Genomic DNA, 20,008 nt, shown 5'->3' on the forward strand with positions numbered 1-20,008 from the left:
GGTCTCCACAGTCACGACTTCTGACGTCATTGACATGACAGGTTAAAAGGTCAAGAGGTGAAGACCTTTCTCTGTCCGAGATTACACATAACACAACTCTTTACTATGAAATTCATTCTGAAAGTCTATTTTGGTTTTTGATCTTTTTGCTCTTCATTTCTGACCTCGATTTGTGTCTAACATTTTGGTCTTGACAAAAACTTGTTTGACTACCTGATTTTTGACTCTAGCTTCATTCTTCTTTTGGCCCTTCTCCTTTAATTTTGGTAGTGTTTCGTCTCTAGAATAACAAAAAGCAGTTCTCTTATGGTACATCACAAGTGAAAATGCTTGGACCCTTGTTCAGTGCCCAGTTGGCGTGCCAAACATGTAGAGTCTCCTCCTGCTCCAAACAAACTGTTGTTGACCCCTCATAGTCTACAGATCCTGACATTAGTCTGGCGTGTGACTCTAAAGGGGCCCAATCTTAGCGAGTCTATGGGTATGTACTGCATGTTTTTAGGTTTATGGGGTCACTCTTATCTTAAGCACACTGCTGACAGAAAAGGCTGTGGTTCTGTACTAAATAAAGCAGGCTGAGAAATATCGATGGATGAATGGAAGGTGAAATTGGACAGCAGATTTTCTGCCTCACACACACACCTTGACCTTAAGAGTATTGTCCAATAAATAAAAGCCCCTGCGACTGAAACGACACTCCAAATGATGTGAAATGTCATTCCATCTGAGCCCTTAATCAGAATCCAGGGCTGCCCTTCCACAGAACTCTGTTTATCCCACCTGCTCCTCTCTTCCCTTTTCTTTTTGCTTTGAACATGTCTCATCTCGCTTTGGTATGCACTTTAGCCAGGCTAGCCACAGGAAACTGTGTTTGGTCTCATGCTTGTGGAAATTCTTCTGATATTAAGCAGCTACTGAACAAAAGACATGCGAGCAAACGAGAATCAATGTGTAGTCATTGACGCAATTGACCAGCATTTGAAGAGCAGCCAAAACATAGCTGGGCATCGCTTCTTCATAATCAAGACACCCTGCAATAAATCCTTTGAGTGTCAAAGTTAATACAATGCAACAAACATTTTATACATTTTCAGGAATATTACAACTACACTGTCAGGTAATTAAAAATGCAAAAATAAAAAAAATAGAAAAAAACTAGACGCCTTCTCAAGCAAAGAATTACAAAAGGCCACTCTGTGCTGTGCTGAGGGTTGGTTATTGTTATTTCTAGTTACCTTTCAAACTCCCTGTTTATTTTTGGACATTATAAGCGCTCTCAGTTTTATCTTTCTACTTTTTTTTCTAAGCTCCCACATAAGAACTGAAGATCAGGAGGCCCAGAGCAAGCTGCAGGTGAGCTCTTCTTCACGCTGAACTGACCTTACTCAGCAAGTTGCGGCTACAGATTTAACAAACACCAAATTGACTCAGATAGCTGTGGAATGTCACTGAAAGCTGCCAAAGTGCCCATCCCACATGTCTGCAGTCGTAAATGTCAGACCCAAAGGAAAGTCTCCTAAGAAATACTCACACACTGTTTCATGCAGTAACTTCATTACATGCATCTGCATATAATCTGCCAACCGGTACAAACTAAGACTTGGTCAGAGCAGCTAACTTTGTAATCCAAGCACAGAGTATGCCAACCAGCTCCTGCCTCAAATCCACTCTGATCCAAGAACAGCCAGCTGATTGTAAAAATACATTCACTGTACCTTTTAAAGTGGGAAAGGTTTTGTCTCCTGTGTAGCGTAGAATATAAAGAACCGAGGATCCAACAAATAATCAAACATCCCCAGGACACAGCAGCAATGAAGGAGCACAGCAGCACCGGCCGTTAGGAACTATTTGAATACTCATTTCAGAAGCGGGATTAAAAAGTGTGACCCCGCCTCCAGAGTCAAAGCTCCCCAGCAACTGCTTCATAACAATGACACTCAGGAACCAACAGGTTCCTCCTCTGAGCTCGGAGAGGACGCTCCCAGCTGTCAGATCACAAGTTGGCTTTTTTTTTTAAGGTGGAAAGGCAGACTTGGCTTAACCACACACCTGGATTTATTGCTTATGACCGGGTGCAGCTGGCCGGACAAGCGGAGGAGCTCTGTTATCTTCCTTGAACAAAGCTCCGCTCCAGCTGGGTTGAGCAGCAAGCTGCACACTCCTGTTGAAAGGTAAGGATGCAGACCAGACAAAAATGAATTGATTAATTATACTCATCATTACTGGCCAATCCTATGTGCTACAACAGTGCCACTTTAAAGTATAGCAGGGAAGTCACAATGGCTGACTATTAGCACAGCTGGAGGCAAAAACCCACAACATGTCGCAATCCGCACAGGCACAGGTTTGGTATCGACATCCAGATATGACATCAACTGCAAACTGCCGGGCTCTGGTGAATCCTGCTGTTTTAGGGAGCGCCCATTCAGCTCCTCCACTCCCAGAGAGAGGGTAAGGCAAACTGGGACTTCTTTCCATTGTGACTCGCTCTACTTAAGCTTATGCCAGTCACACAGAGGCTGAACTCTTCAAAGGCCACCAGCTAACCAATTGTAGCCATTCATTCATTTTCTAAAACTAGTAATACCTGGTCGCCGCTGGGTTAAAGGAACACTCTTTATTATGTACACAACACAATCAGACAGGCAGAATCAGGAGAGGTTGTGGTTGACAGTTCAGTTCCTCAGCCGCCCTAACACAGCATTCAGAACTTCTGCCAAGTGTGTTTTCTCATAAGGACCAAGGCCTACTTAACAAGGTGACAGATGACTCGCTTACTACAGCGTAAAAACAAACAGCAAAAGGCCGCTGCTAAAAAACTCCTGACCAATAAATACACAAGGAATGGATTTTTGAATATTGTGCAGCATATCAGGAAAAAAAAATTAAGAAAAACTTTTAAGCCAAGACACTCCTTAGAACCACATCTCCAGGAAAACAGGTTCTATCTAGTGACAATTTGAGTAAATAAACATCTGACATCATTGCCAGCTTGCCTCTCTATTTCTGGAGATCTTTCTTCCTATACTTACTCTGAATAGAGTATGGAATGCTTGTCTCACGACTCTTTTTCCTTGCTTATTGTTACTTCATGAATTTTACTTTTTACTTGAGGGTCACCTGAGGTATGCACTATCACCACGGGACAGCAGGGGGCGCGATCACTGGCTCTCCGATCTCTTCAATCACCCACAGCTCAGAGAAGACGCCCATTGAGGGCACCTAACCCGCCCCTTCTGCTCCAGGTGCTCTAAAAGCAAGACGTTCCCAGAAGGTGGGGTCTCATTTAGGAGATAAGTCACCTGCAAATTACGGCACTTCTGCCCTGAGATTGGACTGCTCTCCGGAGTCTATAAACATGTAGCCAATGGCTATAGATTTGCTTTGTTGTTATGTCATGCTATCAAGTGCTTGTTATTTTCACTTTCTTTAGTTGTCAAGTAAACGGGGTAACCTGGCTGGCACCCCAACATTTCTTTTTGACTCCTGTCATTCCCTCACTTTTCCCCACACTTTTAATTGAGTCAGAACTTGTTATAACAAGCAGCAGGTCAGAAGATTGCTGCTTGCTTTGCATTATAAGTTGCATTGCTACTAGAGGGTGAAAGTTGAGCAAATGCATTCGCTTTGGAGCTGATGGGGATCATAATATCGACTGAAAGTAGTGTCTGACTTATAGCTCACAACGTCTATCACAATGGAAGGCCCGTCACATTTCAGGAGGCAGCTGCTGAAATCTCACCACTCCTCATTGACTCGACTTGTGAATCACGGTGGGTGACTTTCTGAAAGATTGTTTCCAAGTCTTCACAAAGCACAAGGCCACTCAAGTGTAACCATTTGACATAAAGACCTTCAGAATATGAGCAGGAAAACAGTATGCCCCCCTTTGAAATTCGCAGCGATTTGATGAAATTAATTCAATACACTTGAAGTTTGGCCATTGCAATGTCTTTGACCCAACCTGTCCCCAAAAATAGGGGAGGGCCCTATGGGAAACTGAGCAGGTGATTGCGATTATTGAACAGTCCACACACTAACTTTCATGGTGGGGAAACACTACATAAGAAATCACAAATCATTAATGTCCAAACATTAATACGTCACATTTTTTCAGTGTTTCCTTTTATCTGTTGGAAGAAATGTGCCACCCTGACTCATCTTCTTCCACTCGGTTTATGATATCTCACTGCATTCCTATGGGTATTGCTGGTTTAGAAAGAGCTGAGCAGGACGTTGCCACATGTAGTAGCTGAACGCTGCCTTACTGATCAGGAGGAAGACTCTAGGAAACAGTTGCCATGTCCCCCATTCCCCTCAGACACTGCCAACGTGTCCCAGATCACGTTAACAAGTGTTAACCAGGATGTTAGGTGCATCTGTTGCTATAAATAAGAAAGTGACTGAAATGAAAAGCAACACTGTCCTTATGAAAATCCTGTGCGTCACGATACCTTGGCCAAGCGAGACTCTGCAGGCAACACAGATACTGAGGACCAAGAATGCTTATGAAGAATGGATTACATTTATATGAAAGAATTAGCACAATGGAGTGTAACAAAGACCAGCAGCCAATGTAGCCCTCAGCCCACTGCACACCATTCATATGAGGATCAAACTGTGGTCAGTAATCAAGAGACTAGGCCTCAACAAACCTTTTACTAAGATCAACACTTACACTTTCACCTACGCCTTTAAGGCACAAATGTGTCCAGATGAAAATATAATCCCCAGGTCTATCTGCTGTGATGTCTCTTCTGGGATGAATCCATCCACCTTATAATGGTGTGTTTTAAAACTTTATAATTATTTTAGCCAAATCAAAAAAATGTATTCAATAAAATTGTTAAATTGTTAATTTAAGAAAAAATACAAAAAGCTTTGACTGCAATAGTTTTTACCTCTCCTGTGCTGAATGGTAATGAAGATGTTCCTCATAACTCTTTGTGTAAAAGTGAAACTTCCACACCCATGCAGAGGCAGTACAACCACACCGAAACTCTTCAGGAATGAACAGAACGATGAGTCGAGGAAACAGTTCACAGCACTGCTTGGCTACTACTACTCTCAATGCCTACTGCTCTGCCAATTCACTGGCAACGCAGCTGTAACAGAATTCAACTGGGTGTATGCAAATCAGATGTATTCCATATTAAACAATAAGAGGTGACACAAAGTGTAAGGAACCTTTCTAGGAACCCAAAATCTGTCAAAAAAGTGCATCTAAACATAATATTTCCATTCATTATGAAAAAAACCAGAAGATAAAAGATATTCCCACTCTGAAAAAAACAGAACAGAAAAGTAGACATCAGAAGGAGTGAATCTTTATGAAGGTTGCACAGTTGACAGTTACATCTCTAACCTTCTTTTCTATTTTTTTTTTGTTTTACCTTATCATTTTGCAGAGGCACACTGAGTCAGCCCTGCAATGTTTCCATTCATTATCAAATCTGTTGAGTCCATTTGAGGATCATGATGGTCCTAAACTTATTCAGGCAGCATTCAGGACATGGACACACTGACATACATCCATACTCATTCACATTAGGTCATTTCAGACTCTCAAGTTATCCTGTCCTACGTGTCTTTGGAATGTTGAAGGAAAAGCCACACAGACCTGGGGAGCAGGTATACTTGGACAATCATATGATACGACATGTTGTGGGCAGCACTGCTGTCCTGCAGCTCTCAGACCGGCCTCTGACCCCCATCTAGTTACTATCTCTGTTCAGTTTGCATGTTTCCTCCATGTCTCCTTTTCCTCTGAGTGTTTTACAGTTGGTTTACATTCTAAGGAAGTACAGGTTCAGTTAACTGGATATCCCAGACTGGTTCAAGTGTGGGAAACTGCACCCCGTGATGGATCTGACTGGTTTCTGCCCTGTGCTTGATGTTCTCTAGTTTTACATGCTATGTAAAGGAAGAAAGTTCTGGAGTGTTTTCCATCACACACATTAAGAGGTAAAGCCAAGGGTGCAACAAAGTGCAAAATGGGCACCAGTCCATCATGAGACAAACTAACACACACCACAGGGCTTAAAATTCGGCATGGATCACAGGTATCCTGCACAAATGTAGTAATACCTTCAAATGTGAATTTTTAAAGTGTGATTTTTACCACACATATTTATTAGAAAATCACTCTTTGTTATAACAAGAATATTCATTTTTGTTTAATTACTACTTTACATATGTGTCTAATTTGTTACTTAATTATTTTTATTCATTGTTTATAAATGTTAAGCTCACATGCATAGCACATCACCATTCTGTTGCAATTCGGCAAACTGATCGCCTGTTCAGCGGAGCTGAGACGTGGGCTACGGGCGATATCCTGTGTCTAAACTGCACTTTAGGAGAAACTCAGCTAATTTTTGTTAAAAAACTGAAACGTAAAAATTAGCTGAATTATATTTTTTCAATCAAATCAATAAAACAATTCAGGAAATGGACTTGGATTGCTTAGTGAATTTGTATTCATATACTCATAATTGTTATTTCTCTAAAATCTCTGTGGTGGATTGACTGGCTTTAAACTTTAATCTGAAAAGTAAAATCAGTGATACACATAAAAAAATAAAAAACAATGCTCAAGGGTAAAATCTGATATATTCCTGATTAAAGAAGCCACCACTGAATGACATCACAGTAGAAAATGAACACTTTGTAGGACACCTTTCTCTATGATACCACAAGTCTCCTTCACATTCTGTTATGGTCTTTTAGAAATGTAATTTGGTTTTGGCAACAGTTCACAGTAATTACAAAGCAAATTTGTTAAGTTGTCTAGCAAACTAATAATAGTCCTAGACCTTCTCAGAGCTGCTTACCCCAACTCAGAGCAGAAGGGAGTCAATCCTGCATAGCAGTGCTGGGCATAATGCAGGAAAATACCCTGGGCAGGAAGCCCGTTCATCGCCTGGTCCACTGACCCACAATCTCACACTGGGACCATTCAACCAAACCTGCAAGTCCATGAGAATGTGGGAGGAAAGCAGGAGCACCCAGAAGAAACCCACAGAGACCATGCAGACCCCAAATAGACACGATCAGGTGCTGCACTTGAACCAGCAATGCTAATCAGTCTGCACTACTGCGCCACCTAAGCTAAGGATACATTAAGTAAAGTTTAACTAAATATCTTCAATTTCTTACATTAACAGGATACACACATACAGCCTTATGATGATTTCTCGATTGTCTTAAAACTGCAAAAAATTGCTCTCTGACAGGAAAAATGGTACAGCATGGAGAAAAAAAATGAAATAAAAAAACACTTCTTTTTCTCAGCATATTTTATTTTACATTCTTCAGATTTTTTTTTGTATTATTCTTCGGATGCAATTTGTCCTCAGAAAGTCTGGCTTTTTGACTAAACAAGAGTGGAAATCTCTACATGGAAAGTTAAAAAAAATATTTATTTAAAGTTAAAATAACAGAAATAAATTATTTTAAAGATTGGCTGATGACTTTATCTACGCTAAATTGTATAAACTACTGTAAACATCAGAATGAATAAGTTGTGGCAATGCCTGAAATATTAACATTGAAGTGCTTTGGAAACTGTGGGATTTTCATTCCCCCTCCTTCCCCAGAGTCTTATATCCCCCCCCCCCGTGGGTTAAACTTAATTTAACCAATTAATTTCAAGCCCTGTGCCCACCTACGCTGGCACGCTTGGTTTTATTATTTTCCTGCTTGTCATCTGCCGGACTGTCATGACGCACACGTCTGTCGGCTGCATGGTGCTCTCCACTTCCGCTGCTGTTCTGTGGACCATCATAGTTACCCACCACTAAGTGCTGCACAGCTTCCATGCTTCTTGCACACTGACAGCTATCATATTATAATTTGTCTAAAATCCTACATAAAAAATGTAAAAATTCAACTGTGGGCTGATAAGTAAATTATTTTGCATTTGAGTCCTCATTTACGGAAACCAACCGGATATGAGTACATTACTCAAAGTCATGTTTATAAAATGCGCAACACCTCGGAATTTGAATGAATGTACACTCATGGGTGGAGACGATATGCTTGTGCGTGTTTATGAGCATCTGGCATAAAAGCATGCCCAGGAGGCACCAAACAGGACACACCTAGAAAACGGCCTTGTCAGCACAATTACAAGAAAGACAAGATAGGCTAAAGGAATGTCCAAAGAGGACAACGGAGACACCAAATTTGGCTGTGCTTCCACTGAGATGTCAGGTAAAATGAATGCTGCTGCTCTTGATATGATTTTCAAATCAACATATTCATTAAATTCCACCATGAGAAACTGGCTTCACACCAAAGACATGCAGGACTTGTTGACTCCAAAGTGGCTCCTGTGCGTGTGAAGGAGCTCTGCAATGAAACGATGTCCTGTACAAAATCAGCTAAATGCCTTGTAACCAGATGTGTCAGGATAGGCTTCAACCCCAGAACCATGACTTTCATTAAGTGGGTTTGAGAATGTTATGTTTATTTGTCCATCAATATTACTTCATATATTTTCTCTCTTGAATTGATGGTCAGTTTTATAGTTATATTATGCAGCATCACTAAAGCAAGATGACAAAGACAGGAAGATATTGAAAAAGATGATCTGCTGTGGGTACTCTCAATGGGAGCAGCAGAAAGAAGAAGAAGATTACAGTACAGTGGAACCTCGGTTCACGACCATAATTCGTTCCAAACCTCTGGTCGTAAACCGATTTGGTTGTGAACCAAAGCAATTTCCCCCCATAGGATTGTATGTAAATACAATTAATCCGTTCCAGACCGTACGAACTGTATGTAAATATTTTTTTTTAAGATTTTTAAGCACAAATATAGTTAATTACACCATAGAATGCACAGTGTAATAGTAAACTAAATGTAAAAACATTGAATAACCTGACACAAACACCCAGGCTCCCTGCTCAGCAGCACGCGAAACCCCCCTTTCTCAGAAGCACGCAAGCCCTCTCTCTCTCTCTCTCTGTAACATTGCAGCAGTTCGCGCTATAGCCTTACAATCCGATCGCTGTATAAACACTTTTTTTTAAATGAGTTTTAAGCACAGGGGAAAAAAAGGAACATTTGAACAAATCCGAACTTTATTTAAAAGCCAACCAAGACAGTAACATTGCAGGAGTTCACGCTAATAGCATTACAACCTGATCGCTGTAAACACTCTTTTTAAATGAGTTTTAACCCCTTAACCGCCCTCTGCCGGATATATCCGGCACCGTTGTTTTATTGCTAACGCCATACTGCCGGAATTATCCGGCACATTTGCCTGTGGTTATATGAATGCCTGGCAAGTAGTATAACTGACGGTTTGGCGTGGGTATTATTACTACGTTGTATTTCGACAAGTCTGTGGTTGTTTTGGCCGGTCATGTGACGTGATTCGCATGTAACAGCTGTGAATATGGCGAAACGTAAACTGACTTCAAGTGAGGCTTTGCAGGCGATTTTGGACAGTTCTGATCATGATTGTAGCAGTTCTGAAGAAGATTTTAGTGACAGTGATGAGCAGCAACGTGCGCTGCATGATACTGTGAATGAAGATGCATCGGATGACGGCGCTGAGTGGGTGTATCCCCAGCATCTCAGCTGGGCTGCTGCCCGTGGTGAACTACCTTTTCTGCATTCGTTTGAGGGAACGTGTGGCTTTATTGTTGATGTAAACAATTACACTGCTGAGCAGTTTTATGAGCTGTTTGTGTCACCTGATTTGATCAGACATTTTGTTCATCAGACAAATCTGTATGCAGCACAGTTTATTGAGAAAAATCCCAATTTACCTCCACATTCCCGTGTTCGTGCTTGGTTTGACACTGATGAAAACGAAATGAAAAAATTCATTGGGATTTTGATGTTGATGGGAATAATCAGAAAACCAGATATTGAGATGTACTGGTCTACAGATCCTATGTATGCAACACATATTTTTGCAGCTGTCATGACACGTAACCGATTCTCTTTGCTGCTGAAATTCTTTCATTTGAATGACAACAGAAACGAGCCAGATAAGAAAGATCCAAACCGCGACCACTTGTTCAAGCTACGTCCTTTGATTGATCATTTATTTGAAGCATTTCAGTTGCCCTACATGCCAGGACCGTCAGTTGCAGTTGATGAAAGTTTATTGTCGTGGAAGGGCCGCTTACAGTTTCGACAGTATCTACCATTGAAAAGGGCACGGTTTGGTATCAAGATGTTCTGCTTAGCTGAGAATTCAGGTTACATTTATAAATTTCGTGTATACACTGGCAACTTGCACAACATTTAGTGGTCAATACTGCTTGAATAAATGTAAAAAATGTAAAAAAAATGTAAAAAAGTAAAAAAACGAAAATTGTTCAGATTTCGCCTGGCGTGGGGAATATTTAGGGAGTTGGCGGTTAAAGGGTTAAGCACAGGGAAAAAAATGAACATTTGAAAAAAGGGAAAAGTAACATTGCAACACTTTCTTCTCACCACTCTTCACTTGCTTAGAAGCCATGGTTAACTGCAAAAGCACACAAAATACTGTAGAGCACAAAGAGTTCACAGGTAAAGCACGCACGTCTGACTGAGAACAATGAACAGGGAGAGGCTGAACACGTGCTTAAATACAGTAATCGGCGCGTATGAACCGGAAGGGAAATGAAATAGAGCACAAAGACTTCATAGCGAAAGCACGCACTCATGCACGTCTGACCGAGAACAATGCAACACGTGCGGAAATCATCGGCGCGCACAAACTGAGTGTGTGGTTGTGAACCAAGGCAAAAGTTTGGAGAACTTTTTGGTCGTAAATCGAGTTGTACGTGTACTGAGACATTCGTGAACTGAGGTTCCACTGTATGTCTCTTTGGATGCTGTAACAGGGCACATTCTAATTTCATATAGCCTTTGTTTAACACTAGAATTACCAGAGCCAACAAAAAAACTCGTAAATCCGGCCCACCTTAAATCCCTTCGCACCTCTCTGTCAGCGTCTTTTGTCTTCTAAATGTGTTGATAAGCAAAAGCAGCAAGCAGACTGAATAGTACCAATCAGAAAACATCATCACACTAATACAATATTATTTGAAAACGAACAGCGTCCGATTGGGTGTAAATGTATGGCATTTCTAAAAGGTAGCTTTTTTTTCAGTCTTATTCTCTCAGTCATGTTCACGCGCTCCCTCGACCAGGAACATGATCTGACTCTAACAGACAGCGCCAGTACAAATTCACACCCGATCTGACGCTGTTTGTTTTCAAATAATATTGCATTAGTGCGATGATGTTTTCTGATTGGTACTATTCAGGTCATAAAATGATCTCTTCAAAATGTCATATATACTGTATTTGTCTCTGTCTTCTTTTTCCGGTGCTGCGTTGACATCATGCACCAGAAGGTGTGAGCTTATTCAGTGCGGCAGGAGCACACAGGTGGCCAGTTGCTGTGTGCTATAACACACTTGACTTGGTGGCAATCAATGCACATCTACTGTACAAGGCATGCACGGGGGGCACTGAGAAAAGAAGAGTGTTCATGGCTCACCTTGCAGAGGAACTTCGTCTTCGCTTCTTACAAGAAAAGGCGATGGATAAAGCAAAAGAGGATGCAACATCGACAAGCTTCAGTTCCAAGACAGCCGCTTCCCCAGCCTCTTCAGTGTAATAGTAACCACAGCACAAAGAGACGTATGTACATTGCAACAGGTACACATGTCATAAATGTAGAAAGGACGGCCCTTGGTTGTGTGTGAACTGTTAACATTTGAATCTGATGATTGCATATAGCACAGAACTGACCTCTCTGTACTATTCTCTCCTCTGCATGTCCTGGAGTACAAATGAAATAGCACTGTGCACCAAAATGTGGAAGACTGCATGGGCAAGATCGAAAAAAAAAACGCGGTCACTGATATCAAGCACAAGAAGGCATGCGAATGAATATGAATAATATAAATAATGCTGCATCAGTGCCACAATGTTTTCCGAAATGCACTATACAGGTCATAAAATGAGTTATTCCAAATATCATATATACCTATGTCTCTGTTTTTTTGTCAGTGTGGCTTTGACATCATGGACCATAAGGTGCATACTAATTCAGCGTGAGCAGGAACACTCAATAAAAATGAATAAAAAAGAATTCAAGTGACTGTAAGATACGAACAAGGCAGATTCACCAGTGTTCGTGTGTCAGCTTTTATAACCTCCAGATCAGAGAATTTCCAGTTCCATTGTCTCAAAACACCACTCACATCTACAGTTATTCCCAGTTTTAGATAAAAAGTAACCGTGTCAGATCTGTTGGTGTTCTATCATGATCGCGACTGAGAGAATAAAAGTGAAAAAAAAACGCTAACTTTTACATGTACACCAGCTGTTACAGACACAAATCAAATGTATATTTTTATTGTATAATATTAACAATAAGAGCAGCTCACTACTCAAAACGGTATATTTGCCGGGGAGCTGGTTTCAAACTCATGACCTCCAGAATATAAGCCAGTGGCTTTTACTGCTACACCACGGAAGCTGTCGTATTGTATTTGCACCTTTTGCGAAAGTGATTATTTTATATTTGGCCATCAGCCTTCACAAATTATACAGTTCATGTCTACATTTTGTTATTTATTACTAAAACATGAAAAACGTTTCTATTTTAATGATGTGTTCACATTGATTGTTGTAGACACAAAACACACATCAAATTATTTCCCCTTACGATTCTGGGTAGCTCACTCCCAGATATTATTGACACATTTAGAAGACAAAAGACGTTGACGGAGAGGTGCAAAGGGATTTAAGGTGGGCCAGATTTACAAGTTTTTTTGTTGGCTCTGGTAATTCTAGTGTTAATGCAACACATTTGTACTCATGGAACAATTGGCACGTCTTCCTGGTCTTAGTAGGTGGTGTGCAGATCCTCACCTTTCTGAGTCACATCTGCCCAAACCCCCTAAAGCACCCGGACTGTAACTGCAGCTGAGAAGAAAGCCAAAACATTCATGGAGTTTGTCGGGCTGCATACACAAAATCATTTCTATTGTAACATTCTCAAGCCCACTTAATCCAACAGGGGGCACTGGAGCAAAACTGGACTGAAAACTGTTGAAAAACTAAAATGTTAATGCAAAGAAAAAGGAACACTACAAACAGTACATCAAAAATGAAATGGAAATCAGTCTTTATTGATGGATGCTTGAACACTCAGGTCACAGTACTGCTTCCACTCATCTCTCCATCTCCTAAATGTATTCATTCCAAATCAGGAGTCAGTGCCAGTTGTGGTAGTATCTAGTGCAAGTGTGGAAGCAGCCACGGGCACGGTGCCAGTCCATTACATGGCAGCAGATCACATTAGAGCGTATCAAATACACACATACTCTTCTCAGTTAAAATAATAAAAAAATGCAGACTAGAAATAAGAAAGAGTATGGCACGTTTTATTTTCTAACTATTCTATTGCAAAGAAAGAAAGTTCAGTTCAGTTTTATCTCCTGTAAACAGGTGTTGTTGGCACCAGCATTGAATAGCGATGGCCAACAAAAATATTCAGCCAAAAATGGCAGATCCAATATTCAGGTGAATGAGTAAAAATGACAGATTGTTATGCCAAATATGTGACACTGTTTCCACTGCTCTCCTGCACAGCTTATGGATGAGACTTTCAAACAGCACCACCAGATCCACAGGGAACAAGCGGAACATAATATCCTACTGCATCGTGAGGGCACAGATGCCATCTTTAGAGGACACTATTGGTGTGTCTGCAATGAGGAACACCAGGAATAGTGACACACCATTTTTTAATTTATTTTTTTCATTTATGTATCTTCAGTTCAGTTTTTTAAAACATGGACGCATTTAAAAGACTATAATAATAACAGGATTTTTCATCACCTTGCGGTTTAATATTCCAATTTCATTGAAAAGCATAAATCAAAAGTGAAGCTGGTTTAATATAGCAGTTTAAGTGGGCATTCGGCCTGTTGGCATAGACGGATGTGGAAATCAGGATGCAGTAGTGCTGCAGAGCAGCTGAAATTTAAGTCTACAGGCCTTGTGTGAAATGTACTTGTACTCTACAATCATGTTAACAACTGACGAAAACAGCAATCTGCATGAAAATGAACATAAACACAGCGTCGTGTGGCAAATTGTGGATGAGGAGAGGCCATACACTCTGACACATGACACCCAGTCTTTTTAGGATGACAATGTTCAAACAGTTAATGGCAAAACAGTGTCATGTTTAGCCTTGCTGAATGTGAGGGCCTCTTCTAATAAAACTCCATTATAAGGATATTGTTTACAGCAGTACCAAATTATTTATTTCAGGACGAATATTACTATGTAAGACTCAGAAATACACGTGTCGGTTTTTGTTTAGCTGGCACCCCATCCAGGATGACTACGTACCTTGGTGGGATATGATGCAACCCCCCTTTATCCATTATCAAAGCTGCTTAATTCAGTTCAGAGCTTTGGGAGATTGAAGCTATCGCAGAAGCACTTGGTGCAAGTTAGGAGCAGGATGGAGTGCTGGGATATTACAGGGTAGAATCACATGTGAGTAAAATTGGAATATCTGGAGAAAAACTCATTTTGACACACGTGGAGAACATGCAAGCTCCACACAGCATGAGCAGTGTTTGAACCCAAGATTCTGGAGCTACAGGCTAATACGATATCAACATAACTTGCACTTTGAGATTTACTGCTAATGTAACGTGCCCTATAAATAAAATGCATTATTATTATTATTATAAGTTTATGAACAACACCTTTAAGATGGTCTATCAATAATACATGGTGTGAGTAAATGCCATTTGGTATGGGATTCATAAAAGCAGTATAAATGTTTGTGATGTGCCATCTACAATGCATTTTATTACAGCAAATGTTTGTGATGCACCATCTGTTGGAATGATAGAGACATAGCAGCTTTATGGACACACAAACACTTATCCTTTCATTAAGGTGGATGATGATATAGAATTATGGTAATAAAATAATGCCTTTACAAATTAACACAACAATCATGATGCCCCCTCCACTTAATGGTCTATATACATTCTATGTAACCAGCTCTGCTGCTTGCCTAAGACAAGTTGAAATCTAAATAATCGACACAGGCCTCAGTGTTAATATTTACAATGCACCATCTATTGGAATGTATTTTGTAATGCATGTAATAATAAATTGCACTAGACTAAATTGTCATTCCAACAGATGGTGCTTCAGACATTTGCAGTATAAAATGCATTACTAGAAATGTTTGTGATACGCCGTCTGTTGGAGTGACAGAGACATAGCAACCAGACAGACACACTAAGATGGACATATATGTAGTAATTTAAACTTCTGTGAAACTAAGACACTCTGAATTGCCGGCCCTCATGACTCATGTAAGCATGTTATATTTAAATATGAGTACATTTCAAGTAATAATCTCTATTTCTATAAAACAAAATGTCTATTTGTTTGTTTGCTCATCATGTACAGCTTTGTTTTTCACACCAAAGCCTTCACATTTTTGTTACACAGCTACCTCTCTTCATATGTCTGCCCTGCTGCTGAGTGGTGGCTCCGGGTTGGAGTGAGTGGCCGTAACCCCTCAGCTGACTTGGATCTTGTTATAATTTCATATCACCAATCGTATTTAGTCTAAACACAATATATATAATTTTTCCATTTTAATAATACCTGGGCAAAGCTGGGAATTGCAGCTGCAGAATAGCAAGTGGTGTAAAACAGTATAGTGGGGTCTACTGACAGAGTGACAGTGCTGGGATGGTTAGCATGAAGTCCAGGTTTGATTCCTGCCCATTACATGTTATGTTTTCTTTAACCTGCACTAGTTGTATGATGGCTCCCATATACTGTGGTATGGGCCATATTGTCTCTGGAGTTACTGTATTTACTGCAATTTGAGTTTTTTTGCATCAGGCAGAAAGACCAAGAATATTGTACACAAATACATTTCAAATGCTGAAAGTTATGAACTACATTCAAGTTTAAGGGTAATAAAGTTTGGTAATATATTATTTATGCAGCAAATCCTCCCTATTCACAGATTATGTTCCTGTAGATTCACTTACAAAAGTGTAAGCCATTTTGTGACATATGTGGCCTACTCTCAACTACTCATGGTCATGCACAACTGAAAAAAATTTCGAGAGACGTATCAAGCAGCACAAAACGTGAGACTGAGCCATAACACGTGTTTGACTCCTTAGCCATCCCGGGCAGCATGCACACGACACTTAATGAATGAATGTGAGGTGTGGATGTGCCACTGAACCCCCTTTAATCGTGGGGACCGGGGCTTGCAGTTGCCTGTAATTACTTTTTTTATTTCCACTTCCACTGCTGGACAATCCCAGCATGAAACTTAAAGTGGAGCACATGTGTAAAGACAGAGCTGACAGCATGATACAGTAAAATGAATTTAAAATAAATGATTAAAGTACTGCATGCAAGGCTGCAAATAAAGCAATCTTAAAAATAATTTCTTGACTGTATTTTGGCCAAAGATGGCCCAAGAACCTCCTCAAGATCTTTTTCACAGTACAGTATAGAATAAATAGAAGAACTCAATGTTTGTGGCACTTCACAGGAAACTGGCCTGATTCTGTCTGGATGGCTCAGAGGTGCCATCTGGTGGATTTTGACTATAACATTCATCCATCCATCTACCCGCCCATCCATTTGCTGAATCAATGGGTTTATAAAAATGAGGTGGATGATGGAGGACACAGCCACATGAATAACAGTCCATGGGGAGCAATTCTTTCAGGCAAAGATACAAACAGAAGAAGCAGGACAATGGCAGGGCCACACAGAAGCTCTATGCACAAATCAGGAATACAAATAAAAGTAAAAGAGCAGAGCCAAAATCATTCAGAGGAAAACCAGGCAAATATAGCAACGTGATACGCAGTATCAGGGCTTGTATAAGAAGGAAGTGACCCAGATACTACAGAGTGACCATGTAGAAGCATTTTTTTTCCCTTGATTATACAATTTATAAATTACATTATAATAAAACAGAAAAATACAATCAACACAACATTTGAAACATTTATGTTTAAAATAAAAACAAAATTAAGCTTACAGCACCTCTTCTGTAACCAAAGTAGACAGCGATAGGACAGGAGACCACCTTTAAACACCCTTCTTGGGCATTTCATCAGCAAGTTCAATGGGTCTCCCAGTTTGCTCGTAACTGTAACTCAGTATTTGAACTGCCCTGAGGCGAATTTTTAAACACATTTACAAGGACATGGGTGACTGCAGGCAACCTGCTGCTGCCATGTAATGGCAAGTGAGAAGCACAGCTAAGGGCATCACCAAGCAGAGGGCAACTTAGAGGAGATGCCAGGCAAGAAAAGACTCCGGATGGAACACATGCACACACAATCATTCATTATTTTATCACTGCTTAAACTTACTAAACCACCAAATATCAAGCAAACAGATGATAATTTAATTACTAAGGTAATTGTTTGCTAGCAGTAAACTAAGGAGGCTGACAAAATCACCAAGATCCATGGAAACCTTGTCAAAGTCAAACTACTTTTATTATTCATTATTAAAGGAAGCTGAGTCGTCTCAGGGTGATAATTACATGAAGAGAGTAAGTCTCAGACTAATCATAAAACAGCATACAGAAGGACAGACCACAGAAAACATAACGAGAGAGACGTGTCCATCTGTCCTGCCACCCAGAAGAAGCACAATGTCATAGAGGTTCTTACATAAGAACATATGAAATTTGATAAACGGCAGGAGACCCCTCAGTCCACCAAGCTCATAATGTCAGCTAATAGCTAAGCTGTCCCAATATGTCATCCGAGTTCTTTTTAAAGGTTGTCAAGATCTCTGCTTCACCTACAAGGCACAGTAGTTAGTGCAGATTTCCACAGCTCTTTGCATAATGAAGTGCTTCCTGGCTTCAGTCCTAAATGCACTTCTCTTTAATTTACACTGATGTCCTCAAGTGCGTGAGTTGAAAAAATTCTCGTGGACCTGCTTTATCAATGCTTTTGAGAATTTTGAAGGCCTGGATTAGGTTCCCATGCAGTCTCCTCTGCTTGAGACTAACCAGTCTATCACAGTACAACATGCCCTTAACTCCCAGGATGCACTTGGTTGCTCTGCTCTGCACGTCTTCAAGTGCTGCTATGTCTTTCTTGTAGCGTGAAATTCTTACTTCTTAGAAGTTATTAATCATGAATGCAGGATTAATGCAAGCAAAATGTTTATTTCGGTAGGAACTCAAATGATTTCTGCTAATTAAAGGAAATTTCTGATTACAGAGTATATTGTTAATCAGGGGCATAGACGTTTAACGTTTTACTGCTGTTACTGCATATTTTAGGAAAACCACCAGGTTGCCCCATGGATGATCTTCATTTGACCAATCTATCTGTATATACACATTTTCTGCACTCCGATGATCCAAGTTAGATGTGTCTGTCAACCTAAGAGGTTTGTGCCTAACTAAGGCAGACAATGTGGTATAGTGATTATGACTTTGGACTTCAAACCTTGAGGTTGTGGGTTCAAATGCCACTACTGACACTGTGTGACCATGAGCAAGACACTTGACCTGCCTGTCCTCCAGTTGGAAAACCAAAAGAAATGCAACCAATTGTATCATAAATGTTGAAAGTTGCCTTGGATAAAGGGGTTAGCCAAATATAGCAATGCTTGGAGGGGATGAAAGCCATGCAAACTTGTAAAAAAATATGTAAGCTCCTGGCACGTCAGTCAAAAATCAGTGTGGCTAAACTATTGGTCACAAGATGTCTGGATGAATTGTTACCCCTGAGTGACCTTGTGCAGGCTTCTTAACTTGATTGTCTTATAAAATTGTTAAAATGACATGAAAGTGAAAATGATGTGAGAACCCGCACTACCACCATCTTTTCCAACAATGGGCTAAGGCTTGACATTATCTAATGTTCAACCTCAAACAAGACAAATGTGCACTGGTATTAACAAAAGGCCTTTATAACTAAATGAGGCACCCTATAAAATCCATCGGCCATTTTCCATTCCACATATGCAGGTCTCAGTCAAGCCTAAATATTGGATGTTGGAGCTGGTGTCTGTTGACAACACGTTCATGTAAAGACAAGGAAACTGTGGGTTACCGTGCACAAGTTCCATCTCTTTCATTTGCCTCAGTGAAACAATGTAAGCAGCTGCTTATCAGTCAGAACAATTCATAGTGTGCAGAGTAAAGGTCATGGCCAGCTATCAACATAAGAAGGGGCAAAACAGCCAGCTTGCAATGACAAGTGGGCCCACTAAAGGGTACAGCTGAAACAGAATGTGAAGACTTCAATGCATAACTGTCCCCGGCAGTGTTACAGAGAGGATCCAAAGTCACTTGTGGTTTTCCGTACTGGAAACTGTGTTAACACCCTGTAGCTCAGCAATAGCTTCTACATGATGATCTGCCAAAAAGGAACAAAGAAGAACATCCTGTACATTGAGTGGGTATCCAGTTAGGAGTTACAAGGAAACAGGGACCACCTAAGAGTGCAGTATTAATATAATCACTGGATACGTCATCCCAGCATTGCATGTACACTTGAAAGGTGAAAAGGGTGATAGGAGGTGGAGGGGACCTGAGAGTGGACGCAATCAAGCCGGCTCTGCCTGACGAAGGTGCAAGTAGCATCGCTCCTCTCAAAAACTGAAACCTGAACGGCTTATCCTGAAGGATGAAGCATTAAACGATGGACTCGTGCTGCAGGGCACATTAAGAAAAAAACGTGTGCTCTAAATAAAAACAAACAAAAGCACGCAGACAGGCTAAAGTTGTGATTAATCTACTGCCAGCTGTCAGCCTTTAAATAACAAGGCCACAGTTAGTCGTTTTTTTTAATAAAAAAGCTCATTGTGTTTTCTGAAGAGGGCTTTTCAGACACTTTGAAGTTAACAGGTAGTAAACAGGATTTTTTTACTTTGCTCATAGGCTCGGGGAATGTGAAAAGCAGCTGCAGAGCCCAGTCTAAAATTTGCTCAGCAG

General features: G+C 40.5%; 2 protein-coding genes across 3 annotated transcripts in view; both read right to left on the reverse strand.

Moving 5' to 3' along the window:
- The window catches only part of si:dkey-13a21.4 (uncharacterized protein LOC494576 homolog), a 991,873-nt gene that overhangs the window by 78,377 nt on the left and 893,488 nt on the right, over positions 1-20,008 (reverse strand). The window lies entirely within an intron of this gene.
- The window catches only part of fgd1 (FYVE, RhoGEF and PH domain containing 1), a 194,969-nt gene that overhangs the window by 58,601 nt on the left and 116,360 nt on the right, over positions 1-20,008 (reverse strand). The gene's annotated exons all lie outside the window — the stretch shown is intronic.

Source organism: Erpetoichthys calabaricus, chromosome 11 (genome assembly GCF_900747795.2).
Source record: "Erpetoichthys calabaricus chromosome 11, fErpCal1.3, whole genome shotgun sequence".
Taxonomy (NCBI): Eukaryota; Metazoa; Chordata; class Cladistia; order Polypteriformes; family Polypteridae; genus Erpetoichthys; species Erpetoichthys calabaricus.